The sequence below is a fragment of the Labrus mixtus genome, chromosome 22 (genome assembly GCF_963584025.1).
Source record: "Labrus mixtus chromosome 22, fLabMix1.1, whole genome shotgun sequence".
In the NCBI taxonomy this organism is placed as follows: Eukaryota; Metazoa; Chordata; class Actinopteri; order Labriformes; family Labridae; genus Labrus; species Labrus mixtus.
The window spans coordinates 1492371-1519696 of record NC_083633.1 but is presented as its reverse complement, the minus strand read 5'-3'; the positions used below and the strand labels follow the sequence as shown (position 1 = coordinate 1519696).

General features: G+C 45.7%; 14 non-coding genes and 4 pseudogenes across 14 annotated transcripts; 17 read left to right on the top strand and 1 right to left on the bottom strand.

The window, feature by feature from the left end:
* The first annotated feature begins 6 nt into the window (after window positions 1-6).
* On the top strand, window positions 7-197 carry LOC132957334 (U2 spliceosomal RNA). The gene has a single exon (XR_009666540.1). It is a non-coding gene; the product is annotated as a U2 spliceosomal RNA (small nuclear RNA).
* A 567-nt stretch (window positions 198-764) lies between these two features.
* LOC132957151 (U1 spliceosomal RNA) lies at window positions 765-928 on the top strand. Its single transcript, XR_009666368.1, has one exon. It is a non-coding gene; the product is annotated as a U1 spliceosomal RNA (small nuclear RNA).
* A 493-nt stretch (window positions 929-1421) lies between these two features.
* Window positions 1422-1612, top strand: LOC132957333 (U2 spliceosomal RNA). Its single transcript, XR_009666539.1, has one exon. It is a non-coding gene; the product is annotated as a U2 spliceosomal RNA (small nuclear RNA).
* Window positions 1613-2187: 575 nt separating this feature from the next.
* LOC132957280 (U1 spliceosomal RNA) lies at window positions 2188-2327 on the top strand (annotated as a pseudogene).
* Window positions 2328-2819: 492 nt separating this feature from the next.
* Window positions 2820-3010, top strand: LOC132957331 (U2 spliceosomal RNA). The gene has a single exon (XR_009666537.1). It is a non-coding gene; the product is annotated as a U2 spliceosomal RNA (small nuclear RNA).
* A 577-nt stretch (window positions 3011-3587) lies between these two features.
* On the top strand, window positions 3588-3751 carry LOC132957139 (U1 spliceosomal RNA). Its single transcript, XR_009666357.1, has one exon. It is a non-coding gene; the product is annotated as a U1 spliceosomal RNA (small nuclear RNA).
* A 493-nt stretch (window positions 3752-4244) lies between these two features.
* LOC132957330 (U2 spliceosomal RNA) lies at window positions 4245-4435 on the top strand. Its single transcript, XR_009666536.1, has one exon. It is a non-coding gene; the product is annotated as a U2 spliceosomal RNA (small nuclear RNA).
* A 575-nt stretch (window positions 4436-5010) lies between these two features.
* On the top strand, window positions 5011-5174 carry LOC132957128 (U1 spliceosomal RNA). The gene has a single exon (XR_009666346.1). It is a non-coding gene; the product is annotated as a U1 spliceosomal RNA (small nuclear RNA).
* A 492-nt stretch (window positions 5175-5666) lies between these two features.
* LOC132957328 (U2 spliceosomal RNA) lies at window positions 5667-5857 on the top strand. Its single transcript, XR_009666535.1, has one exon. It is a non-coding gene; the product is annotated as a U2 spliceosomal RNA (small nuclear RNA).
* Window positions 5858-6434: 577 nt separating this feature from the next.
* On the top strand, window positions 6435-6598 carry LOC132957117 (U1 spliceosomal RNA). The gene has a single exon (XR_009666335.1). It is a non-coding gene; the product is annotated as a U1 spliceosomal RNA (small nuclear RNA).
* A 493-nt stretch (window positions 6599-7091) lies between these two features.
* On the top strand, window positions 7092-7282 carry LOC132957327 (U2 spliceosomal RNA). Its single transcript, XR_009666534.1, has one exon. It is a non-coding gene; the product is annotated as a U2 spliceosomal RNA (small nuclear RNA).
* Window positions 7283-10778: 3496 nt separating this feature from the next.
* LOC132956969 (U2 spliceosomal RNA) lies at window positions 10779-10969 on the top strand. The gene has a single exon (XR_009666213.1). It is a non-coding gene; the product is annotated as a U2 spliceosomal RNA (small nuclear RNA).
* A 312-nt stretch (window positions 10970-11281) lies between these two features.
* LOC132957283 (U1 spliceosomal RNA) lies at window positions 11282-11413 on the top strand (annotated as a pseudogene).
* Window positions 11414-11905: 492 nt separating this feature from the next.
* Window positions 11906-12001, top strand: LOC132956993 (U2 spliceosomal RNA; annotated as a pseudogene).
* A 5512-nt stretch (window positions 12002-17513) lies between these two features.
* On the top strand, window positions 17514-17693 carry LOC132956951 (U2 spliceosomal RNA; annotated as a pseudogene).
* A 569-nt stretch (window positions 17694-18262) lies between these two features.
* Window positions 18263-18424, top strand: LOC132957279 (U1 spliceosomal RNA). Its single transcript, XR_009666491.1, has one exon. It is a non-coding gene; the product is annotated as a U1 spliceosomal RNA (small nuclear RNA).
* Window positions 18425-19123: 699 nt separating this feature from the next.
* trnat-agu (transfer RNA threonine (anticodon AGU)) lies at window positions 19124-19197 on the bottom strand. Its single transcript has one exon. It is a non-coding gene; the product is annotated as a tRNA-Thr (tRNA).
* Window positions 19198-20658: 1461 nt separating this feature from the next.
* Window positions 20659-20730, top strand: trnap-ugg (transfer RNA proline (anticodon UGG)). Its single transcript has one exon. It is a non-coding gene; the product is annotated as a tRNA-Pro (tRNA).
* Window positions 20731-27326: the final 6596 nt, after the last annotated feature.

Sequence of the window (27326 nt, the reverse complement as noted above, 5' to 3'; positions counted from 1 at the left end):
AGGGGCATCGCTTCTCGGCCTTTTGGCTAAGATCAAGTGTAGTATCTGTTCTTATCAGTTTAATATCTGATACGTCCCCTACCCGGGGACCATATATTAAATTGATTTTTGGACTTGGGAGATGGAACAGGGGCTTGCTCCGTCCACTCCACGCATCGACCCGGTATTGCAGTACCTCCGGGAACGGTGCACCCTCCTCTCTTCAGTGTTTAAAATAATCCTTTCTTTCCGCTGCGTTTAAGAGAAATGTGTGTGTGAGTCTGGCCTGGCTTTGTCACTGCGTTGACATGCTGCCGGGACTCAAGCTTTTTGAAATGAACTGGAATTTTAGTCAGGTTGGGGGTTATTTGTGTGCCAGTTCCCCCATTTGCCACTCTGTGTATGCTATTGCTGTAGTAGCACACAGACACACAATAACATATCAACAGTTATTGTTGCAAAGTGTTTCTGGCCTAGCTGCTGCTTCGACTGTTCTTTTGTTGGCGGTAAAAAAACACACACACACACACTGGCGGTAGCTATCGGTCGGCTTTGATGTGGAAGTGTGGCACTTCCTGTTAGAATGGTGAGCCTTATTTCTCCACTTGAATGTAGAAAGACAAGCCCTACCGGGCCTCAACACAAAACTTTCCTCTGTGTTGAGGACAAGTAGAAGGGACACCCAGTGCAGAAAACTCTGATTTCGGTGGTTTGCATGTTGTTGGGACCGTCAGTGAGGGCGATGGTCCTGTGAAGGACTCCTTTTGCCCTGAGCCGTACAACTCATACTTACCTGGCAGGGGAGATACCATGATCAAGAAGGTGGTTCACCCATGGCGAGGCCTGGCCATTGCACTCCGGCGGGGCTGACCTATGCGAATTCCCCAAATGTGGGAATCTCGACTGCATAATTTGTGGTAGTGGGGGACTGCGTTCGCGCTCTCCCCTGATGGATTGTCAAAAGTAATAAGGGGGAAACAGATAGGGAGACGCTGCCTTCCAACCTGGCTGTAGCGACAGCCAGACGACAAGAATTTCAAAGGTGGCTTAAAGCTATGCACAGCCAGTTTCTTTGCTAGTGCTAGATCACAATATCGCTCGTCAATCAAATTTGTTTCAGATTCAGCAGCCCTTGCTCTGATCAATGTGAAATCCCAGTCACGGCACATCTGCCTTACAGAACGGCTGTGGGCCAATAAAAGGCCCCAATCTTCTCCTGTCTTCTGGTTCACTTCAGTCTGCTGCAGATAAATCTGGTGGTTGAGGGTTTGAAGTCATTTTTCAGAGCTTGACGTAAGGCATGTGTCTTAAAGGTGCTTCGATCAAAGGGTTTGCTCTTCCGTTTTTAGCGATCGTCACTGAAAAGCAACGCTCGCTTGCCGGGGCCATGGGCGAGGAGGACTGTATGGGGAATGTGATGCCGGCCTTAGCCTATCAGGGGCATCGCTTCTCGGCCTTTTGGCTAAGATCAAGTGTAGTATCTGTTCTTATCAGTTTAATATCTGATACGTCCCCTACCCGGGGACCATATATTAAATTGATTTTTGGACTTGGGAGATGGAACAGGGGCTTGCTCCGTCCACTCCACGCATCGACCCGGTATTGCAGTACCTCCGGGAACGGTGCACCCTCCTCTCTTCAGTGTTTAAAATAATCCTTTCTTTCCGCTGCGTTTAAGAGAAATGTGTGTGTGAGTCTGGCCTGGCTTTGTCACTGCGTTGACATGCTGCCGGGACTCAAGCTTTTTGAAATGAACTGGAATTTTAGTCAGGTTGGGGGTTATTTGTGTGCCAGTTCCCCCATTTGCCACTCTGTGTATGCTATTGCTGTAGTAGCACACAGACACACAATAACATATCAACAGTTATTGTTGCAAAGTGTTTCTGGCCTAGCTGCTGCTTCGACTGTTCTTTTGTTGGCGGTAAAAAAACACACACACACACACACACACACTGGCGGTAGCTATCGGTCGGCTTTGATGTGGAAGTGTGGCACTTCCTGTTAGAATGGTGAGCCTTATTTCTCCACTTGAATGTAGAAAGACAAGCCCTACCGGGCCTCAACACAAAACTTTCTTCTGTGTTGAGGACAAGTAGAAGGGACACCCAGTGCAGAAAACTCTGATTTCGGTGGTTTGCATGTTGTTGGGACCGTCAGTGAGGGCGATGGTCCTGTGAAGGACTCCTTTTGCCCTGAGCCGTACAACTCATACTTACCTGGCAGGGGAGATACCATGATCAAGAAGGTGGTTCACCCATGGCGGGGCTGACCTATGCGAATTCCCCAAATGTGGGAATCTCGACTGCATAATTTGTGGTAGTGGGGGACTGCGTTCGCGCTCTCCCCTGATGGATTGTCAAAAGTAATAAGGGGGAAACAGATAGGGAGACGCTGCCTTCCAACCTGGCTGTAGTGACAGACAGACGACAAGAATTTCAAAGGTGGCTTAAAGCTATGCACAGCCAGTTTCTTTGCTAGTGCTAGATCACAATATCGCTCGTCAATCAACTTTGTTTCAGATTCAGCAGCCCTTGCTCTGATCAATGTGAAATCCCAGTCACGGCACATCTGCCTTACAGAACGGCTGTGGGCCAATAAAAGGCCCCAATCTTCTCCTGTCTTTTGGTTCACTTCAGTCTGCTGCAGATAAATCTGGTGGTTGAGGGTTTGAAGTCATTTTTCAGAGCTTGACGTAAGGCATGTGTCTTAAAGGTGCTTCGATCAAAGGGTTTGCTCTTCCGTTTTACCGATCGTCACTGAAAAGCAACGCTCGCTTACCGGGGCCATGGGCGAGGAGGACTGTATGGGGAATGTGATGCCGGCCTTAGCCTGTCAGGGGCATCGCTTCTCGGCCTTTTGGCTAAGATCAAGTGTAGTATCTGTTCTTATCAGTTTAATATCTGATACGTCCCCTACCCGGGGACCATATATTAAATTGATTTTTGGACTTGGGAGATGGAACAGGGGCTTGCTCCGTCCACTCCACGCATCGACCCGGTATTGCAGTACCTCCGGGAACGGTGCACCCTCCTCTCTTCAGTGTTTAAAATAATCCTTTCTTTCCGCTGCGTTTAAGAGAAATGTGTGTGTGAGTCTGGCCTGGCTTTGTCACTGCGTTGACATGCTGCCGGGACTCAAGCTTTTTGAAATGAACTGGAATTTTAGTCAGGTTGGGGGTTATTTGTGTGCCAGTTCCCCCATTTGCCACTCTGTGTATGCTATTGCTGTAGTAGCACACAGACACACAATAACATATCAACAGTTATTGTTGCAAAGTGTTTCTGGCCTAGCTGCTGCTTCGACTGTTCTTTTGTTGGCGGTAAAAAAACACACACACACACACACACACACACTGGCGGTAGCTATCGGTCGGCTTTGATGTGGAAGTGTGGCACTTCCTGTTAGAATGGTGAGCCTTATTTCTCCACTTGAATGTAGAAAGACAAGCCCTACCGGGCCTCAACACAAAACTTTCCTCTGTGTTGAGGACAAGTAGAAGGGACACCCAGTGCAGAAAACTCTGATTTCGGTGGTTTGCATGTTGTTGGGACCGTCAGTGAGGGCGATGGTCCTGTGAAGGACTCCTTTTGCCCTGAGCCGTACAACTCATACTTACCTGGCAGGGGAGATACCATGATCAAGAAGGTGGTTCACCCATGGCGAGGCCTGGCCATTGCACTCCGGCGGGGCTGACCTATGCGAATTCCCCAAATGTGGGAATCTCGACTGCATAATTTGTGGTAGTGGGGGACTGCGTTCGCGCTCTCCCCTGATGGATTGTCAAAAGTAATAAGGGGGAAACAGATAGGGAGACGCTGCCTTCCAACCTGGCTGTAGCGACAGACAGACGACAAGAATTTCAAAGGTGGCTTAAAGCTATGCACAGCCAGTTTCTTTGCTAGTGCTAGATCACAATATCGCTCGTCAATCAACTTTGTTTCAGATTCAGCAGCCCTTGCTCTGATCAATGTGAAATCCCAGTCACGGCACATCTGCCTTACAGAACGGCTGTGGGCCAATAAAAGGCCCCAATCTTCTCCTGTCTTCTGGTTCACTTCAGTCTGCTGCAGATAAATCTGGTGGTTGAGGGTTTGAAGTCATTTTTCAGAGCTTGACGTAAGGCATGTGTCTTAAAGGTGCTTCGATCAAAGGGTTTGCTCTTCCGTTTTTAGCGATCGTCACTGAAAAGCAACGCTCGCTTGCCGGGGCCATGGGCGAGGAGGACTGTATGGGGAATGTGATGCCGGCCTTAGCCTATCAGGGGCATCGCTTCTCGGCCTTTTGGCTAAGATCAAGTGTAGTATCTGTTCTTATCAGTTTAATATCTGATACGTCCCCTACCCGGGGACCATATATTAAATTGATTTTTGGACTTGGGAGATGGAACAGGGGCTTGCTCCGTCCACTCCACGCATCGACCCGGTATTGCAGTACCTCCGGGAACGGTGCACCCTCCTCTCTTCAGTGTTTAAAATAATCCTTTCTTTCCGCTGCGTTTAAGAGAAATGTGTGTGTGAGTCTGGCCTGGCTTTGTCACTGCGTTGACATGCTGCCGGGACTCAAGCTTTTTGAAATGAACTGGAATTTTAGTCAGGTTGGGGGTTATTTGTGTGCCAGTTCCCCCATTTGCCACTCTGTGTATGCTATTGCTGTAGTAGCACACAGACACACAATAACATATCAACAGTTATTGTTGCAAAGTGTTTCTGGCCTAGCTGCTGCTTCGACTGTTCTTTTGTTGGCGGTAAAAAAACACACACACACACACACACACACTGGCGGTAGCTATCGGTCGGCTTTGATGTGGAAGTGTGGCACTTCCTGTTAGAATGGTGAGCCTTATTTCTCCACTTGAATGTAGAAAGACAAGCCCTACCGGGCCTCAACACAAAACTTTCTTCTGTGTTGAGGACAAGTAGAAGGGACACCCAGTGCAGAAAACTCTGATTTCGGTGGTTTGCATGTTGTTGGGACCGTCAGTGAGGGCGATGGTCCTGTGAAGGACTCCTTTTGCCCTGAGCCGTACAACTCATACTTACCTGGCAGGGGAGATACCATGATCAAGAAGGTGGTTCACCCATGGCGAGGCCTGGCCATTGCACTCCGGCGGGGCTGACCTATGCGAATTCCCCAAATGTGGGAATCTCGACTGCATAATTTGTGGTAGTGGGGGACTGCGTTCGCGCTCTCCCCTGATGGATTGTCAAAAGTAATAAGGGGGAAACAGATAGGGAGACGCTGCCTTCCAACCTGGCTGTAGTGACAGACAGACGACAAGAATTTCAAAGGTGGCTTAAAGCTATGCACAGCCAGTTTCTTTGCTAGTGCTAGATCACAATATCGCTCGTCAATCAACTTTGTTTCAGATTCAGCAGCCCTTGCTCTGATCAATGTGAAATCCCAGTCACGGCACATCTGCCTTACAGAACGGCTGTGGGCCAATAAAAGGCCCCAATCTTCTCCTGTCTTTTGGTTCACTTCAGTCTGCTGCAGATAAATCTGGTGGTTGAGGGTTTGAAGTCATTTTTCAGAGCTTGACGTAAGGCATGTGTCTTAAAGGTGCTTCGATCAAAGGGTTTGCTCTTCCGTTTTACCGATCGTCACTGAAAAGCAACGCTCGCTTACCGGGGCCATGGGCGAGGAGGACTGTATGGGGAATGTGATGCCGGCCATAGCCTGTCAGGGGCATCGCTTCTCGGCCTTTTGGCTAAGATCAAGTGTAGTATCTGTTCTTATCAGTTTAATATCTGATACGTCCCCTACCCGGGGACCATATATTAAATTGATTTTTGGACTTGGGAGATGGAACAGGGGCTTGCTCCGTCCACTCCACGCATCGACCCGGTATTGCAGTACCTCCGGGAACGGTGCACCCTCCTCTCTTCAGTGTTTAAAATAATCCTTTCTTTCCGCTGCGTTTAAGAGAAATGTGTGTGTGAGTCTGGCCTGGCTTTGTCACTGCGTTGACATGCTGCCGGGACTCAAGCTTTTTGAAATGAACTGGAATTTTAGTCAGGTTGGGGGTTATTTGTGTGCCAGTTCCCCCATTTGCCACTCTGTGTATGCTATTGCTGTAGTAGCACACAGACACACAATAACATATCAACAGTTATTGTTGCAAAGTGTTTCTGGCCTAGCTGCTGCTTCGACTGTTCTTTTGTTGGCGGTAAAAAAACACACACACACACACACACACACACTGGCGGTAGCTATCGGTCGGCTTTGATGTGGAAGTGTGGCACTTCCTGTTAGAATGGTGAGCCTTATTTCTCCACTTGAATGTAGAAAGACAAGCCCTACCGGGCCTCAACACAAAACTTTCCTCTGTGTTGAGGACAAGTAGAAGGGACACCCAGTGCAGAAAACTCTGATTTCGGTGGTTTGCATGTTGTTGGGACCGTCAGTGAGGGCGATGGTCCTGTGAAGGACTCCTTTTGCCCTGAGCCGTACAACTCATACTTACCTGGCAGGGGAGATACCATGATCAAGAAGGTGGTTCACCCATGGCGAGGCCTGGCCATTGCACTCCGGCGGGGCTGACCTATGCGAATTCCCCAAATGTGGGAATCTCGACTGCATAATTTGTGGTAGTGGGGGACTGCGTTCGCGCTCTCCCCTGATGGATTGTCAAAAGTAATAAGGGGGAAACAGATAGGGAGACGCTGCCTTCCAACCTGGCTGTAGCGACAGACAGACGACAAGAATTTCAAAGGTGGCTTAAAGCTATGCACAGCCAGTTTCTTTGCTAGTGCTAGATCACAATATCGCTCGTCAATCAACTTTGTTTCAGATTCAGCAGCCCTTGCTCTGATCAATGTGAAATCCCAGTCACGGCACATCTGCCTTACAGAACGGCTGTGGGCCAATAAAAGGCCCCAATCTTCTCCTGTCTTCTGGTTCACTTCAGTCTGCTGCAGATAAATCTGGTGGTTGAGGGTTTGAAGTCATTTTTCAGAGCTTGACGTAAGGCATGTGTCTTAAAGGTGCTTCGATCAAAGGGTTTGCTCCTCCGTTTTTAGCGATCGTCACTGAAAAGCAACGCTCGCTTGCCGGGGCCATGGGCGAGGAGGACTGTATGGGGAATGTGATGCCGGCCTTAGCCTATCAGGGGCATCGCTTCTCGGCCTTTTGGCTAAGATCAAGTGTAGTATCTGTTCTTATCAGTTTAATATCTGATACGTCCCCTACCCGGGGACCATATATTAAATTGATTTTTGGACTTGGGAGATGGAACAGGGGCTTGCTCCGTCCACTCCACGCATCGACCCGGTATTGCAGTACCTCCGGGAACGGTGCACCCTCCTCTCTTCAGTGTTTAAAATAATCCTTTCTTTCCGCTGCGTTTAAGAGAAATGTGTGTGTGAGTCTGGCCTGGCTTTGTCACTGCGTTGACATGCTGCCGGGACTCAAGCTTTTTGAAATGAACTGGAATTTTAGTCAGGTTGGGGGTTATTTGTGTGCCAGTTCCCCCATTTGCCACTCTGTGTATGCTATTGCTGTAGTAGCACACAGACACACAATAACATATCAACAGTTATTGTTGCAAAGTGTTTCTGGCCTAGCTGCTGCTTCGACTGTTCTTTTGTTGGCGGTAAAAAAACACACACACACTGGCGGTAGCTATCGGTCGGCTTTGATGTGGAAGTGTGGCACTTCCTGTTAGAATGGTGAGCCTTATTTCTCCACTTGAATGTAGAAAGACAAGCCCTACCAGGCCTCAACACAAAACTTTCCTCTGTGTTGAGGACAAGTAGAAGGGACACCCAGTGCAGAAAACTCTGATTTCGGTGGTTTGCATGTTTCTTTTCGCTGCGTTTAAGAGAAATGTGATGCTGTTTCGATCTTACCTATGAGACCCTGACTGCGATCGCCTCCTGCGTTGTCTGAGCCTGTGCCTGTCTGTGGCACTGGTTTTGGCAGTACTGGGAGGATAGTGTTTGTCTTCTGTGAAGTCAATTTCAACTTCCACATAGTTGAGGTAGCTCCATAGAAGACCATATTGTTCGAGCGAGCCTCCTCCTCTGGTGGCTAAACTGGTTCCTAACATCCAAGGTAAGTTTGGTCACTTCTTCTCTAGTTTTAAACTTTTGTAGGTATTGTTTTTTAGCTATTTATTCACTGTTTTAGTTGATTTTAGTGTTTTAGCCTGTGGTGCCTCCACCATGTCGGCTGCTAGTGCCGGCATGCGGAGGCACCACAGTGTCCGTTTTGCTTTCAAAGTAGTTGATGATGTGCCATTATGGATGTCGAGGCTGGATTTTTCAAGAAAACTACTTCAAAAAGCCTTAAACTTTACCCCAGACGACCTGAATTGTATCCTCACTTTACCACAAGGCAAAGGCTTTGATGTAAGCTTTCGCTCAGCAATTCTGCTTAGAGAATTTTGGACACGTTTTGAAAATGCAAGAGCCCAGTTTCCTGTGTTTAACGTTGAGAAACTGACTGACAATGCCTCCAAAACGGTCATTGTCAGGATGTTCAATGAAATGGTGAATGCAGATGACATATGTATGTGGCTGGGAAGACATTGCACGGTCAAAGGCCAAGCTATGAAGGTGAGAGATGAGGATGGTATCTGGAACTGTTCCTGGAGGGTTCCTGTCCAGCAATGGCAGGACCCTCAGGGCTTCCAGGGCCTGAAACATCTGCCATCCATGATAGTTTTGGGACACAACCGTGGTTACATTCATTATCAAGGCCAGCCCAAGCTCTGCCGCAAGTGCGGTGAGCAAGGACACCTTGCAGAAGCGTGTAAGCAGATTATTTGTGGAAAGTGTAGAGAGATTGGTCATACTTTCGAGGAATGCACCAATGGCAGAAAGTGTAATCTTTGTGGAGACAGCAACCATCTCTTCAGAGATTGCCCAAAATCTTTTGCCAACAAAGTTAAGGCAGCAAAGAAGGTCGGAAATGAAAAAGAAAATGGCGGACAGAATGCAATAGTTAACGAGCTATTTGGAGAGCCTGAGCCAGAAAATTCAAATCTCCCTCCAAATCCTGTGACTGGAGGAGAGGAGTCAGGTGAGGAGGGAGAGGGAGAGGGGGAGGGGCCTGCAGCAACTGCCCCTCAAGTGGAGAGTATGGAGGAGGAGGGGGGGGGTGCAGTGCAGGCAGAGGGCGGAACTAGCTCTGGCTTTTCTTGCTCTGGGAGTGAGAGTGAGAGTGAGGAAGTGCCCCTCCCCCTGGCCCAGCAGGCTAAGAGGCCATTATCAGAATTGTCTCCGGAGTCTCCAGTAGTCTTGGAGAAGAGGGGAAGAGCTGGGAACTTCTCAGACAGTTCATCTGTGGAGGAGCCCAGAGTCTTCCCCTCCGATTCCCCCAATGAGGCCTCCTTTTTAAACATAGCTCTGCAATCAACCCCGAAGGACTCGATGTTTAACAAAAGACTGCGTGAAAGGCCACCCCCTAGAGTCCGGAAGGGAAATGGAGCTCAACACCCTTACACTTCTCCAGTAAGAGTGAAGGAAGAGCTCCATTCACAAGAAATGTAACACCTGGTTCTTTTCAAGTGTTTTTAAAATGCTTTGTCTGTTGGTTTTAAAACATATTTATGACTTTCACCCTCTGAACTTTCCTTTTGAGAAGTGTAACGTTGAAAGTTTGAGCTCATGTGGTTTCATCTCATCTTAACCTTTTTTGTCAGATGTGTTTTTAAAACAGGAAGGATACCCGCTGTTTTTAACACACCAGTATTATTTGAAGGACGTGAAGGGCAGCACGCTAGTGGGAAACAGTAAAAGCATCCTTTTAACACACTTGACTTTCATCAGCTCACCAACAGAGTTTTCTTTTAACCTGACCATTTTAAGACACCTTGGTTTCAAACAAGAGTTGTATTTTTTAATTAACATTGTTCTCTCCTATTGTTGTGCAGGAGCGACTACCAGTGAGTCCAGCGCGCAGGATTGCACTAGGCAAAGCCACCACTCTTTGGCGCAACGTGAACCACCTGCTCTGCCAAACAGACTCCGGGACCTGTCAGCAATGGTGGCTCATGAGATCCTCCCGGTCACGTCCGTAATGCACTCCCGGAGCTCAAAAACTCGCTGCCGACCAGGTTGTGGCGTCCCTGAGTTCGGCAAGGTATCACTCTGGGAGTGCAGCGCTGCATTAGAACAGTGGGCACTAGCCGGCTCTTTACTAATTCCCGTGCTTGCCAGCAAGGGAGGTCCCACCAGCGTAGCTGGTCTTTCACACAAGCCGCCACCCAGACCTCCACAAACTTTCTGGCAAGGAAGCACAAGCAGATCCCCCCCCGTGGCTGTGATCCATACGGCAGCAGTGACGGCCAGAAAGACTGTCACTGCAGGCGGTGGGCCCAGGACACAGTCACAAAGAAACATCGCCTCTGTGTCCATTCGGATGAAGGAGCCGGAGCCCCACAGGAAAAGTTCGAAGCAGCGGCGGCCTGACTCTCCGGGAGAGGCAGGTGGGAAGGAGCAGCAGGGTGAGGGTCTCCTCTGAGCACAAAGACAGGATCACGAGAGACCACATCTCTTTGGGAGAGCAGACTGAGTTTTTCTTGGTAAGGGCTCACTGCGCTCCTGAACAACAATGAACTTTTGAGGAGAATCTTTTCCAGCTTCGCTCCAGAATTTAAAAAAAAAAAAAAAAATTTGGCATGACTAAATATCGACACAACAATAAAACTTTCAAACAACCCTGTAAACAATTAAACAAATGCATCTATTTATCATTTTAATGCATAGTGTAAACACAACTTGTTTAATTGCTAAAAATGTTTATTTATTCAAGATGTGATTTTAAAAGTATAATATCTTGTATAAAAGATTCTTGAAATTGTTTTTGTGACAATAAAACTTTACGAAAGAAAAAATCTGTTCTTATCAGTTTAGTATCTGATACGTCCCCTACCCGGGGACCATATATTAAATTGATTTTTGGACTTGGGAGATGGAACAGGGGCTTGCTCCGTCCACTCCATGCATCGACCCGGTATTGCATTACCTCCGGGAACGGTGCACCCTCCTCTCTTCAGTGTTTAAAATAATCCTTTCTTTTCGCTGCGTTTAAGAGAAATGTGTGTGTGTGTGTGAGTCTGGCCTGGCTTTGTCACTGCGTTGACATGCTGCCGGGACGCAAGCTTTTTGAAATGAACTGGAATTTTAGTCAGGTTGGGGGTTATTTGTGTGCCAGTTCCCCCATTTGCCACTCTGTGTATGCTATTGCTGTAGTAGCACACAGACACACAATAACATATCAACAGTTATTGTTGCAAAGTGTTTCTGGCCTAGCTGCTGCTTCGACTGTTCTTTTGTTGGCGGGAAAAACACACACACACACACTGACGGTAGCTATCGGCGAGGACTGGTCTTTGCACTCCGGCGGGGCTGACCTATGCAAATTCCCCAAATGTGGGAATCTTGACTGCATAATTTGTGGTAGTGGGGGACTGCGTTCGCACTCTCCCCTGATGGATTGTCAAAAGTAATAAGGGGGAAACAGATAGGGAGACGCTGCCTTCCAACCTGGCTGTAGCGACAGACAGACGACAAGAATTTCAAAGGTGGCTTAAAGCTATGCACAGCCAGTTTCTTTGCTAGTGCTAGATCACAATATCGCTCGTCAATCAAATTTGTTTCAGATTCAGCAGCCCTTGCTCTGATCAATGTGAAATCCCAGTCACGGCACATCTGCCTTACAGAACGGCTGTGGGCCAATAAAAGGCCCCAATCTTCTCCTGTCTTTTGGTTCACTTCAGTCTGCTGCAGATAAATCTGGTGGTTGAGGGTTTGAAGTCATTTTTCAGAGCTTGACGTAAGGCATGTGTCTTAAAGGTGCTTCGATCAAAGGGTTTGCTCTTCCGTTTTACCGATCGTCACTGAAAAGCAACGCTCGCTTGCCGGGGCCATGGGCGAGGAGGACTGTATGGGGAATGTGATGCCGGCCTTAGCCTATCAGGGGCATCGCTTCTCTGCCTTTTGGCTAAGATCAAGTGTAGTATCTGTTCTTATCAGATGCTGTTTCGATCTTGCTTATAAGACCCTGACTGCGATCGCCTCCTGCGCTGTCTGAGCCTGTGCCTGTCTGTGGCACTGGTTTTGGCAGTACTGGGAGGATAGTGTCTGTCTTCTGTGAGGTCAATTTCAACTTCCACATAGTTGAAGTAGCTCCATAGAAGACCATATTGTTCGAGCGAGCCTCCTCCTCTGGTGGATAAACCGGTTCCTAACATCGAAGGTAAGTTTGGTCACTTTTTCTCTAGTTTTAACTTTTCTTGGTATTGTTTTTTAGCTATTTATTCACTGTTTTAGTTGATTTTAGTGATTTAGCTGGTGGTGCCGGAATGCGGAGGCACCACAGTGTCCGTTTTGCTTTTAAAGTAGTTGATGATGTGCCATTATGGATGTCGAGGCTAGATTTTTCAAGAAAACTACTTCAAAAAGCCTTAAACTTTACCCCAGATGACCTGAATTGTATCCTCACTTTACCACAAGGCAAAGGCTTTGATGTAAGCTTTCACTCAGCAATTCTGCTTAGAGAATTTTGGACACGTTTTGAAAATGCAAGAGCCCAGTTTTCTGTGTTTAACGTTGAGAAACTGACTGACAATGCCTCCAAAACGGTCATTGTCAGGATGTTCAATGAAATGGTGAATGCAGATGACATATGTATGTGGCTGGGAAGACATTGCACGGTCAAAGTCCAAGCTATGAAGGTGAGAGATGAGGATGGTATCTGGAACTGTTCCTGGAGGGTTCCTGTCCAGCAATGGCAGGACCCTCAGGGATTCCAGGGCCTGAAACATCTGCCATCCGTGATAGTTCTGGGACACAACCGTGGTTACATTCATTATCAAGGCCAGCCCAAGCTCTGCCGCAAGTGCGGTGAGCAAGGACACCTTGCAGAAGCGTGTAAGCAGATTATTTGTGGAAAGTGTAGAGAGATTGGTCATACTTTCGAGGAATGCACCAATGGCAGAAAGTGTAATCTTTGTGGAGACAGCAACCATCTCTTCAGAGATTGCCCGAAATCTTTTGCCAACAAAGTTAAGGCAGCAAAGAAGGTCGGAAATGAAAAAGAAAATGGCGGACAGAATGCAATGGTTAACGAGCTATTTGGAGAGCCTGAGCCAGAAACTTCAAATCTCCCTCCAAATACTGTGACTGGAGGAGAGGAGTCAGGTGAGGAGGGAGAGGGGGAGGGGCCTGTTACTGCTCCTCAAGTGGAGCATGTGGAAGAAGACGCTGCAGTACAGGCAGAAGATGGAGCTACACCTCATTCTGAGGGTGAAAGTAAGATTGGGAGTGAGTGTGAGAGTGGGAGTGAGAGTGAGAGAGATTGTGAGAGTGAGCGTGATAGCGAAGAAGCCTCCCCCCGGCCCAACAGGCTAAGAGGCCTTTATCAGAATTGTCCCCGGAGGCTCCAGTAGTCTCCGGAAAGAAGGGAAGAGCTGGGGACTCCTCAGACAGCTTAGCTGTGGAGGAGCCCAGAGTCTTCCCCTCCGATTCTCCAAATGAGGTCTCTTTCCTAAATATAGTCCTACAATCAACCCCTAAGGACTCGCATTTCAACAAAAGATTGCAAGAAAGGCCACCACCTGGAGTCCGACGGGGGAAAAAGGCTCAAACCCCTCACCCCTCCCCCATAGGGGTGAAGGAAGAGCAAATTTCACAAGAAGTATGACGACTGCTTCTAAATACTAGCCTTTTAAAATGTCTTACCTGTTGTTTTTAACCATACTTATGACCCTCACCTTCTCTACCATCAATGTGAGAAGTGTGAAGTCCAAAGTTAGAGCGCAATCTGTTTTATCCTTCTTAAACTCTTTTAAGTCAGATGTGTTTTTAATACAAGAATGTGGTCTACCGTTTTTAAAGAACTACAGGGATTGGGAGGAGTTATGGCCACATAAATCCATATGGAGCGGTTCACACCACAACAAAAATGATGGCGTGGCAATTTTAATTAAAAACCCTCTAATCTTGGTGAAGGGCAGCACTGTGGTGAGAGACGGTAGGGCACTTTTAGCATACCTGACTTTTATGGGAAGAGATTTTAACGTTCTAAATATCTATGGTTTTAACGAAAAAAATGACAGGTATGACCTTTTAAAAGACCTGCAGTCCCACATGCTAGGCAGGGAACCTTTAGTTGTAGGAGGGGATTTTAATTGTGTTTTAAACAAGAAAGACAGGAGGGGAGCAGGGGAAGATTTTAAAGTAGATAAAACATCAGTTTTATTTGGGGCCCTATGTAGGGATTTTAAGCTACTGGACTGTTTTAAAGTCATGCATCCCAGAGAGGAGGGCTTCACCTGGTTCAGTGGTGACGGCACCAAAGCCTCTCGCATAGACTATATTTTATCACGGGATTGCCCACCAACCGATGCTAGAGTAACTCCTGTTTTCTTCTCTGATCACACTATACTTTCTTGCACCCTATCACTAACTTCAGGTGTGACGGCTGGGAAGGGTCTATGGAAACTCAACTGCTCCCTTTTAGAAGATTAGGGAGTTAGTTAGGCAGTACAGGGAGCAGTACCAAGACTGGCAGACCCTTCAAGACCCATACGTCTCACGTGCACACTGGTGGGAAATGGTGAAGGGAAGGACCCAGACTTTTTTTAGGCAGGCAGGTAAGAGAAAGAAAGGTAGGGACGACAGACGCATGCTGGGACAGCAAAAACGACTTCAACGGTATGTAAAACTAAACCTAGAGGGCCTGGGTTATAATGAAGAAATAAAGCAAGTAAAAATAGAGATGTCGGTTTTAGCAGAAATTAAAAGTAAGGGTGTCATTTTAAGAAGCAAAGAAAAAGAAATAGAAGAAGGAGAGAAGTGCACTAGGTACTTTTTTAAAAGAATTTTAGATAAAGATAAAACCATGTTTAAACTGAAAAAAGACAATCAGTGCACAGCCGAAACAACAGATGAAATTAACGATACTATAGTTGAATTCTATAAAGAATTGTACAAAGAAAAACCTATAAAAACAGACACAATGAGAGAAGTCTTGAAGTTCATTGAACACAAAATAAATGACAGTGTGCTTTTATCCCAAGATTTTACCCTTTTAGAAATTTTCAACTGCATCAAGAGTTTTAAAAAAGGGAAGTCCCCAGGAGACGATGGGCTTCCCTTAGAATTTTATTTGACTTTCTGGGACATTTTAGCACCTGACCTTCTTGTTGTTTTTATGGACTTAGAAAAACTTGACCGACTCCCCGACAGTTTTAGAAGAGGGATAGTGACTCTACTTTTCAAGGACAATGACAAGACAGACCTAAAAACTGGAGACCTATCACTCTTTTAAACTTTGATTGTAAACTTTTTAGTAAACTTTTAGCATCTCGCATGACTGTGTTTTTAGAGGGGCTGATTCACCCGGATCAAACCTGTGCCATCCCGGGGAGAAAGATCACGGACAGCCTCCTACTGATCCGAGACACCATCTGTTTTGCGAGAGACAGAAACATTAGGCTAGTAGTCTTAAATTTAGACTTTGAGAAAGCTTTTGATCGGGTCTCGCACCAGTACCTTTTCCAGGTACTGCAAAAAATGGGGTTCCCTGAGAGGTTTATAGCTTGGGTGGGACTGCTGTACCGGGAAATCACCAGCAAATTCATTGTTAATGGGCATCTGACAAAAGCAGTCAGGGTTGTACGTTATCTGCCCTCCTCTATATCACATGCATTGAACCATTGGCACAGGTCTTGAGAAGGGACCAATGAATCAATGGGGTGGTAGTACCGGGGAGTAGGGGAATGACCAGCAAATGTGTTTTATACATGGATGACATCAACATTTTATGCACTGACCTCTTATCCGTAAACAGGACACTGGACTTGACTGACTGGTTTGGACTGGCCTCTGGGTCAAAATTAAACAGAGAGAAGACCCAAGCCCAATTTTACGGACCATGGACAGTGACTGAAAAGACGGGACTCCCCCTAACTGTGACCCAGACTGACTTAAAAATACTTGGGGTCAAATTTAATAAGGAGGGTGGAGGGGAAACAAATTGGCAGGACAAGATAGGGAAAGTAAAACAACGACTGGGGTACTGGAGACTGAGGAAAATGACAATGGAAGGAAAGGTTTTAATCATCAAAGCTGTGATTTTACCCTTGCTTTTACTGCTCACTTCTGTTTTTATCCCCCCCAGAAATGTGATTTTAAACCTGGAACGAGCCATCTTTTATTTCCTGTGGGAGTCAAAGTGGGAGCGCCTGAGGAGGGACACAATGAAAAAGACCAAAGAGAAAGGAGGAAAAGGAGTGCCGGACTTGTTTTTAATTCTGGGAGCAAGATACACCACAATCGGACTCGCAGCTGCCACAGCCCCATCCAGAAACCCAAAGACAGCAGCAATTACCCGGTTCTGGATGGGGTCATATCTCAGGAAACTGAAACTTCTAAAAACTGATCTTAAAGTTCCAGTGTCCTTTTATCTGCCACAATCGTAACATTTTGTTCAGAAGTTTTTAAAACATTTTAACCTTGAAAAACAGGAGCTGCATATTTTAACTAACATACGATCTGTAATCTCTGTTGTGCAGGAGCGAGAACCAGTGAGCCCAGTGCGCGGGCTTGCACTCGGCGAGCCCTCCACAGTTTGGCAAAATGTGAACCATCCTGTTCTTCCAAACAGACTCCGGGACCTGTCATGGATGGTGGCTCATGAGATCCTCCCAGTCAGGTCCGTGATGCACTCCCGGGGCATGTCGACGTCGCCAACCTGCCCCTGACCTGGTTGTGGTGCGCCGGAGTCGGTGAGGCACCTGCTCTGGGAGTGCAGCGCTGCTGTAGAACAGTGGGCACTGGCCGGCTCCTTGCAATTCCCGTGCTTACCAGCAAGGGAGGTCCTCACAGCACAGCTGGTATTGTATGAAGTGAGCCAAAGTCAACAAACACCAAAGGACTTTGCAGAACAATGGCTCACTCTAGCCGCCATCAAAGACGCCACATGGACCTCCAGGAACTTGCTGGTAAGAAAGCACAAGCAGATCCCCCCCCGTGGCTGTGATCCAGATGGCAGCAGCGACGGTCAGTATGGCCGACGCTGCAGGCGGCGGGCTTAGGACACAGCCACAAAGAAGAATCGTCTCTGTGCCCATTCGGATGAAGGAGCCGGAGCCATACGGGAAAAGTTCAAAGCAGTAGCGGCCTGACTCTCCGGGAGAGGCAGGTGGGAAGGAGCAGCAGGGTGCGAATCTCCTCTGAGCACCAGGACAGGATCCCGAGAGACCACATCTGTTTGGGAGAACAGGATGAGTTAATCTTGATAGGGGCTCACTGCACTCCTGCACAACAGTGGACTTTTAAAGAAAAATGTTTCTTAACCAATGCTCTCCTTTTAATTGTTTTAAATTAAGACACTGCTTTTACACCAAAAGAACATTTTGTGATGTATTTCACATAGCATCAATGTTTGTTTTTTGTAAAGTAAAAGATGGATGTGCACCCTGTAAAATTGTTAAAAAATGAACAACAAGGAAAACACAACAACAACAAAGAAAACAAATGTGTGATGTGAAATGTGATGAAACATAAAGTGAAATAAGTGTCAACAAAACTTTTCAAAAGAAAAAAAAAAAATCTGTTCTTATCAGTTTAATATCTGATATGTCCCCTACCCGGGGACCATATATTAAATTGATTTTTGGACTTGGGAGATGGAACAGGGGCTTGCTCCGTCCACTCCATGCATCGACCCGGTATTGCATTACCTCCGGGAACGGTGCACCCTCCTCTCTTCAGTGTTTAAAATAATCCTTTCTTTTCGCTGCGTTTAAGAGAAATGTGTGTGTGTGAGTCTGGCCTGGCTTTGTCACTGCGTTGACATGCTGCCGGGACGCAAGCTTTTTGAAATGAACTGGAATTTTAGTCAGGTTGGGGGTTATTTGTGTGCCAGTTCCCCCATTTGCCACTCTGTGTATGCTATTGCTGTAGTAGCACACAGACACACAATAACATATCAACAGTTATTGTTGCAAAGTGTTTCTGGCCTAGCTGCTGCTTCGACTGTTCTTTTGTTGGCGGTAAAAAAACACACACACACACACTGGCGGTAGCTATCGGTCGGCTTTGATGTGGAAGTGTGGCACTTCCTGTTAGAATGGTGAGCCTTATTTCTCCACTTGAATGTAGAAAGACAAGCCCTACCGGGCCTCAACACAAAACTTTCTTCTGTGTTGAGGACAAGTAGAAGGGACACCCAGTGCAGAAAACTCTGATTTCGGTGGTTTGCATGTTGTTGGGACCGTCAGTCAGGGCGATGGTCCTGTGAAGGACTCCTTTTGCCCTGAGCTGTACGACTCATACTTACCTGGCAGGGGAAATACCATGATCAAGAAGGTGGTTCACCCATGGTGAGGCCTGGTCATTGCACTCCGGCGGGGCTGACCTATGCGAATTCCCCAAATGTGGGACTCTTGACTGCATAATTTGTGGTAGTGGGGACTGCGTTCGCGCTCTCCCCTGATGGATTGTCAAAAGTAATAAGGGGAAACAGATAGGGAGACGTTGCCTTCCAACCTTGCTGTAGCGACAGACAGACAACAAGAATTTCAAAGGTGGCTTAAAGCTATGCACAGCCAGTTTCTTTGCTAGTGCTAGATCACAATATCACTCGTCAATCAAATTTGTTTCAGATTCAGCAGCCCTTGCTCTGATCAATGTGAAATCCCAGTCACGGCACATCTGCCTTACAGAACGGCTGTGGGCCAATAAAAGGCCCCAATCTTCTCCTGTCTTTTGGTTCACTTACGTCTGCTGCAGATAAATCTGGTGGTTGAGGGTTTGAACTCATTTTTCAGAGCTTGACGTAACGCATGTATCTTAAAGGTGCTTCGATCAAAGGTGTTTTTAGGGGATAAGTAATAAAAGTCCTGCTCCCAGGTATGAACATTTGAAAGCTTTTATAGACAAGTGAATGTGCGACGGCACTGCTGAGAGTTGAACCCAGGATCTCCAGGCGCTTTCACCAACTAAGCCACAGCGCCCCTTGGAAGTACACAGTTTGGGGCAACTGCTCCAAATAACTCTGCATCAAGCCTTCCAAAGTGCCTGAGGTGGGTTGCCACATTTTACTTCCATTGCCTTTTGCCTGAATCTGCATTTGCAGTTAAGCTGCTGTCAGTACTCAGGACATTGCCACCAACTATAAGGAAATGCAATAGAGGCACTGCTGGGATTTGAACCCAGGATCTACTGTTTACTAGACAGGCACTTTGACCAACTAAGCCACAGCACCATCAGTTGACTTGTTTGAGAAATGTTTCATATTAAGTGTGTAATTGAATCGACTCAGCTTGTTAACATCTTTACTCCCCTGTGCTGGAAAGATGCCAGTGTTTATGGTTGGCTAGCAGACCAAGATGACAATCTCTCACAAGTCATTTGATCACCCAGTTTTCACAACCCCTCAGCATTCATGTTTGCTGGTCCAATTTTGGAACAGATAGAATCCTTGGTTCGCTGAATCCAGCGATCCAAGTTAAAATCTCGGTGGGACCTGGTTTTTAAGCATTACATGTTCTTGGCATGCCATTGGGTCTGTGATCCTCCAAGCACGGGTAAGCCCTTGAACAACTAAGGTGTCAGGGAGTCATCCAATCCTCCTCAAACAGCCTGCAATCCTAAATTTTCCCTTTACCTTCTGGTCAGCACAAGCCATACAAATGTTGTCACACTTAGATTGCTGCCTAAAGAGTTTGTAGCACTCATCATTAAAAGCCCATTGCACTCAGTGAGAAGTACTTGTAAGACAGTTGTTAAGCTGCAAAAAAAATGTTCCAAAACTAACGCCAACCCAAAGTGTTTTGAAAGCATTGATTTCGGTATTGAAAAAAAAGGAAGCTACAGGGCAATCATAACTGAAACAACACCGTGCCCAATGGAACTCCACACTGCTCTGTACCTTGAGACTAGGTCCCATCGGGATGTGAAGTGGGATCACTGTATTCAAAGTCCAGAGTGTTAAACAATATACAATGGAACGGGTTTAAACATGACTTCAAGTGTTGCTTTTAGCAGAACAGAACAACAGAACTGCTTCCAGTTGATTGTTGGATAACAGACCATAATCTGTGCTACTGGTCACCCGCGGGCACGTTTTCAGTAGCTCGCCTATAGGTTGACCGACTGTGTTAAAAATAAAAATAAAAATCTGACGACGGTAAATGCACCTCTTCCCACTATTCATATATTTGGCCTCTCAGATGAAAAAAGGTTGGAGACCCCTGCTCCAGAAGGTACCAGTCAAGTTCCAAAAAAGTGAAATTCACCTCACCTTGTAGGAGTTGTGAATTTCCACCCTTCTTCTGCAAAAAACCTTATGGTTTCTGAAATGTCCTTGATTTGAATTGACAGCCATAGCAATGGATTCCTTTCATTTTGCAGTTGTGCAAGAAATGTTTTGATATGATCCCATGGCTTCAAAATGCATTTTCATGGCTTTACAGAAATTGCGGTCAGAATTTCTATTGAAATTTAATTTTTGTGGCTCATTGGTCTCGGGTGCGAGAGGTCCTGGGTTCAAATCCCCAACGAGCCCAAGCTATTGAAAAGTCACGGTGTCATGATTACAGTAGCAATGGATTCCTTTCATTTTGCAGTTGTGAAAGAAAATGTTTTGATCTCCATGGCTACAAAATGCATTTTCATGGCTTTACAGAAAGTCCGGTCAGAATTTCTATTGAAATTCAAATTTTGTGGCTCGTTGGTCTAGGGGTATGATTCTCACTTTGGGTGCGAGAGGTCCCGGGTTCAAATCCTGGACGAGCCCAAGCTATTAAGATGTCACGGTGTCCTGATTGGTTACCAAATTGCAAAAAAGCATGGTTCCCCAATATGCTGGGCATTTCTCTAGAAGGTACCAGTCAAGTTCCAAATTTTGTAAAAGTGAAGTTCACCTCACCCTGTAGGAGTTGTGAATTTCCACCCTTGTTCTGCAAAAACCTTATGGTTTCTGAAACGTCCTTGATTTGTAATGACAGCCATAGCAATGGATTCCATTCATTTTGCAGTTGTGCAAGAAATGTTTTGATATGTTCCCATGGCTTCAAAATGCATTTTCATGGCTTTACAGAAGTTTCGGTCAGAATTTCTATTGAAATTGAAGTTTTGTGGTTCGTTGGTCTAGGGCTATGATTCTTGCTTAGGGTGCGAGAGATCCAGGGTTCAAATCCCAGACGGGCCCAAGTCATTGAAAACTCACCGTGTCATGATTACAGGAGCAATGGATTCCTTTCATTTTGCAGTTGTGAAAGAAAATGTTTTGATATCCATGGCTTCAAAATGAATTTTCATGGCTTTACAGAATTCGGGTCAGAATTTCTATTGAAATTCAAATTTTGTGGCTCGTTGGTCTAGGGGAATGATTCTTGCTTTGGGTGCGAGAGGTCCTGCGTTCAAATCCCAGACAAGCCCAAGCTATTGAAAAGTCACAATGTCATGATTACAGTAGCAATGGATTCCTTTCATTTTGCAGTTGTGCAAGAAAAGGTTTTGATATCATCCCAAGGCTTCAAAATGCATTTTTGGGGGTATTTCAGAAATTTGTTGAATTTTCTATTGAAATTCAAATTTTGTGGCTCGTTGGTCTAGGGGTATGGTTCTCACTTTGGGTCACAAAGTGAGCCACAGGTTCAAATCCCAGACGAGCCCAAGCTATTCAGATGTCACGGTGTCATGATTGGTTACCGAATTGCAAAAAAGCATGGTTCCCCAATATGCTGGGCATTTTTCTAGAAGGTTCCAGTCAAGGTTGAGATTTTATTTAAAGTGAAGCTAGGCTCACTGCACCATGTATGAATTTTGATTTTCCACTCTTCTTCTACAAAATCCCAAGGCTTTCTGAAACATCCTTGAATGTTACGGACAGCCATAGCAATGGATTCCTTTCATTTTGCAGTTGTGCAAGAAAAGGTTTTTATATGATCCCAAGGCTTCAAAATGCATTTTTGGGGGGATTTCAGAAATTTGTTAAATTTTCTATTAAAAGTCCAATTTTGTGGCTCATTGGTCTAGGGTTATGATTCTCGCTTTGGGTGCGAGAGGTACAAAAATGTACCATTTGAAAAGGTACAGTACTGTGCAAAAGTTTTAGGCAGGTATGAACAAATGCTGTAAAGAATGCTTTCAAAAATGGAAGTGTTAATAGTTCATTTTCATCAATTAACAAAATGCAGTGAATGAACAGAAGATAAATCTAAATCAAACCAATATTTGGTGTGACCACCCTTTGCCTTCAAGACAGCATCAATTCTTTTAGGTACACTTGCACACAGTTTTTGAAGGAACTCAGCTGGTAGGTTGTTCCAAACATCTTGGAGAACTAACCACAGATCTTCTGTGGATGTAGGCTTCCTCAAATCCTTTTGTCTCTTCATGTGTCTTGATGTTGAGATCAGGGCTCTGTGGGGGCCATGCCATCACTTCCAGGACTTCTTGTTCTTCTTTATGCTGAAGATAGTTCTTAATGACCTTGGCTGTATGTTTGGGGTTGTTGTCCTGCTGCAGAATAAATTTGGGGCCAATTATACGCCTCCCTGATGGTATTGCATGATGGGTAAGTATCTGCCTGTATTTCTCAGCATTGAGGATACCATTAATCCTGACCAAATCTCCATTTGCAGAAATGCAGCCCCAAACTTGCAAGGAACCCCCACCATGCTTCACTGTTGCCTGCAGACCCTCATTATTGTACCGCTCTCCAGCCCTTCTGTGAACAAACTGCCTTCTGCTACAGTCAAATATTTCAAATTTTGACTCATCAGTCCAGAGCACCTGCTGCCATTTTTCTGCACCCCAGTTCCTATGTTTTCGTGCATAGTTGAGTCGCTTGGCCTTGTTTCCATGTCGGAGGTATGGCTTTTTGGCTGCAACTCTTCCATGAAGACCACTTCTGGCCAGACTTCTCCGGACAGTAGATGGGTGTACCTGGATCCCACTGGTTTCTGCCAGTTCAGAGCTGATGGCACTGCTGGACATCTTCCGATTTTGAAGGGAAATAAGCTTGATGTGTTTTTTATCTGCTGCATTAAGTTTCCTTGGCCGACCACTGTGTCTACGATCCTCAACGTTGCCCGTTTCTTTGTGCTTTTTCAAAAGAGCTTGAACAGCACATCTTGAAACACCAATCTGCTTTGAAATATTTGTCTGGGTGAGACCTTGCTGATGCAGTATAACTGCCTTGTGTCTTGTTGCTGTGCTCAGTCTTGCCATAGTGTATGACCTGTGACATGAAAGTGTCTTCCACAACCTCACCTTGGTAGCAGAGTTTGGCTGTTCCTCACCCAGTTTTAAGCCTCCTACACAGCTGTTTCTGTTTCAGTTAATGACTGTGTTTCAACCTACATGTGACATTGATGAGCATTAGCACCTGTTTGGTATAATTGGTTGATCATACACTTGACTACAACCCGACAAAATCCCTGACTTTTTGCAAGTGTACCTATAAGAATTGATGCTGGTTTGAAGGCAAAGGTTAGTAACACCAAATATTGATGTGAAGTTTTTAAACACTTTTACAGTGATCAATAATCACTCGGGTTTGTTGGAATTAAAATTAAAAGGAACGCACGTAATCTCAGTATCTATTCATAGAGCACGTTATTACAAAAGGAACCCAGAATGCAACATTCCAAAAATTATATTTTTAACGTTATAGGAAGTAGGCTATAGAGCGCCACAGGAATGAGTCTTAAAACCCGGCAGTAAGTTAGCATTTGAGCGCCATGGGGTCTAACGTCTAAAAGTCAATGGGGATTTTGAATGGGTTTGTGGTTAGACGCCTGAAATAAGGTCTGTGGTTAACACAAGCTTCAGAGATGTTGGTGTTTTGATAGACCACATAAACTACGTTAGGTAATACCCCCACTTGTGAATTTTGAAGTTTTTACGCGTCTTTAAAAAGGCGGTTGCTAACAAGTGGCTAAATGTGACTACAGTGGTTGTCGGGGACATTAAACGTCATCACGCTGGACACAGAGGCCGGGAACTCTCTCACTAGTCGGAGATGTCTCCTGTAGGTTTAATCTTTAGGTTAAGGTAAATATTATGTTAGTAAAAAATGTATTAAGCTATGCTGATTAGTTTATCGGCGATCGTCTGAAGCATAACGCTGGTGACGTCATAATCATCCAACCGTGGTGTAGTTAGCTTGTAGCATAACGTTAGCTTTTTACTTCTGTCGGCTGCATTAACGCTTCAAACATCATAAAAATGGTGTTCATCTGTGAAGATTATCCTGCTGAACAAAACGCGTACGCTTCAGAAACGTGCGTTTGCCACAGAGCTTATTTTCTGCAATGATTCAAAATCCAATTAAAAAATCCCATAGGCGAATTCTCAATAGACCCCATGGCGATGCTACTTCCGGGTTAGCCTACAAAAATACTTCATATGGTTTGTTCTCTATACAGTGAATGAATAAATAAATGATGGCCAAATACCGGCACTCGCGATGTAATGTACAGTCGGTCTTTATGAGGGAGTCGTGACAATACGAACAAAAATGGATCCATCTTATTGTAAAACAGGCTTGAAAAAGCCTACCTGATGCCTTTTACAGTTTTTTATTTAAATTATGAGGAATTATTTTATAAGCAGAAAGTCATTTTTAAAGCTTACACCCACACTATTTCCCTTCCTGAGTTCTGGTGTCTGGGGTTTTGCTGTTTCAATTAGGGCTTTCACACAGAAATCTTCTGAAAAACTTGCTCGGACTTCACCCAGAGTTTCTCCTGCCAGTCCCCTAGTATTTTTTCCGCAGCAAGTCGAGTGAGCTGATGTGAGAACGCTGCAGGATATTCTCCGGAAAATTTACTTCGAGCCAATAGTATAGTGACATTTCTATACTGTTACTGCTGCAAGGTGCGTAGACTGTATGCATGCGACCACTATGATCTCTGTGCACGTAATTTAAAGGCTGCATTACATTTTCTGCTCGGCAGTATGTTGTTCTCCACTCATTTGTTGATATTGTCTATATAGCAGCGTGTAGCGGACTCTGTTGCTTCGTCCGCTGCTTTCACGTTGTTTATCTACGTCATGTCTTTCCTGCAGCCCCACCCATCTGACAGGGATAGTCTCCCACTGTGAGGTGCAACAGCCAGGTCAGGAGAATCTCTGGAGCAGTCCTACCCAAATTATCTAGATATTTTCCAGAGTGCATAATGTGAAAACGGCTAATAACTATCCAGTGTCTTTAACTTTTACCATCCAGAGTACCCATGATCTCTGAAAAGATGAGTGCTGCTTTTGACACCATTGACCATCGGATCCTGTTGTACAGACTGGAGCATTTGCTTGGAATTACAGGGACTGCTTTAAGTTGGTTTGAATCCTACTTATCAGACCGATCTCAGTTTGTACATGTTAATGATGAGTCCTCTATGCACACTAAAGTTTGCCATGGAGTCCCACAAGGTTCAGTGCTTGGACCAATTCTTTTTACATTATATATGCTTCCTCTGGGAAATATTATGAGGAAACACTCCATACAGTTTCATTGTTATGCAGATGATACTCAGCTTTATGTATCAATGAAGCCCGATGGTACCAGTCAGTTATGTCAGCTAGAAGCATGCCTTAAGGACGTTAGGACCTGGATGACCAGAAATTTTTTGCTACTTAACTCAGACAAGACTGAAGTTATTGTGCTAGGCCCTAAGAACCTCAGAGAGACTTTTTCTAGTGATGTGACTGTCCTTAATGACATCAGCCTGGCATCTAGCACCACTGTTAGGAATCTAGGAGTTATTTTTGATCAAGATATGTCTTTTAGCTCTCACATCAGTCAAGTTTCAAGAACAGCCTACTTTCACCTTCGTAATATATCCAAGATCAGGAATATCCTGTCGCAAAGTGATGCAGAAAAACTAGTTCATGCATTTGTTACCTCCAGACTGGATTATTGTAACTCTCTTTTGTCAGGGTGCTCTGGCAAATCTCTAAAGACTCTTCAACTAGTCCAGAATGCTGCAGCTCGTGTACTGACCAGAACCAGGAAATGGGACCACATTACTCCTGTCCTGGCTTCTCTGCACTGGCTCCCTATACAGTCTAGAATAGAATTCAAGATCCTTCTTCTCACCTACAAAGCTCTAAATGGCCAGGCACCATCTTATCTTAAGGAGCTACTAGTGCCGTACTGTCCCTCGAGAGCGTTGCGGTCCCGGAGTGCAGGCCTGCTGGTGGTACCTACAGTCTCCAAGTGTACTATGGGGGGTAAAGCCTTCAGTTATCGGGCTCCTCTCCTCTGGAACCGCCTTCCAGCCGGGGTCCAGGAGGCAGACACAGTCTGTATTTTTAAGATTAGACTTAAAACTTTCCTTTTTGATAAATCTTATAGTTAGGGCTGGTGCTGGTGTAGACCAACTCTTAGTTATGCTGCTATAGGCTTAGACTACCGGGGGAACTGGCACCCTGAGCTCCTCTCTCTCTCTCTCTCTCTCTCTCTCTCTCTCTCTGCATATACAGTACATCATATTACTGCATGTATCTATCTATAAATCTCAGTCACTAACCACCTACTTTCCTGGGAGCTCTTGAGCTCTCCTAGGCTCCTCAAGATCGTCGGTTGACGGCTTGCCAGAACAACCCCCACCCCACCACTACCCCCTCCCCACCGGATCGTGGGTTGGCGGCCTGCCAGAACAACCCCCCACACCCCCTCCCCTCCCCACCGGATTGCTGATGGACGGTCTACCTCCCCCCACCCCCTTGCTCTCTATCCCTCTTCCTGCATCTTATCCCATCTCTCCCCCTATCCCTTTCCAAGCCCGGCGCAGTCTAGGCCTGTGAAGACTGTTTCGTCATGAGCCGGGGATCCGGCCGAAGATTTCTGCCTTTTAATAAGGCAGTTTTTTCTTACCACTGTAACTTTTGCTGCTTTGCTAAAGTGCTCATGATGGATAGGCCGGATCTTTGTAACATAGCAATAAGTAAGGTCTTTTACCTGCTTTTTGTAACATAACAATGAGTAAGGTCTTTTTACCTGCTCTTTTGTAATGTTAACAGACAATGAGTGAGGTATTTTACCTGCTTCTTGTAAAGTGTCTCGAGATAACACTTGTTATGAGTTGACGCTATACAAATAAAAGTTGATTGATTGATTGATGATGATCTCAAGGCAAAACTGGAATTCCAAGGTGGTCAGACTTTCCACAATCGCACTGAGCTTAGGACACAGCCAGTGTGAGCTGACGAAAGGCCTAAACGTGGGAAACAGAATTTGCCCCACTCGATGTATCTTGAGAAGCTGACAACCTTGGATGACAAGGTTGTACAATCTGGCTGCGGGACTGAAGCTCCGACTCCCTAGGTATTTAAGAACATCTCCTGGGAGTGCCGTCAGAATAGCCGACAGCATAGTAA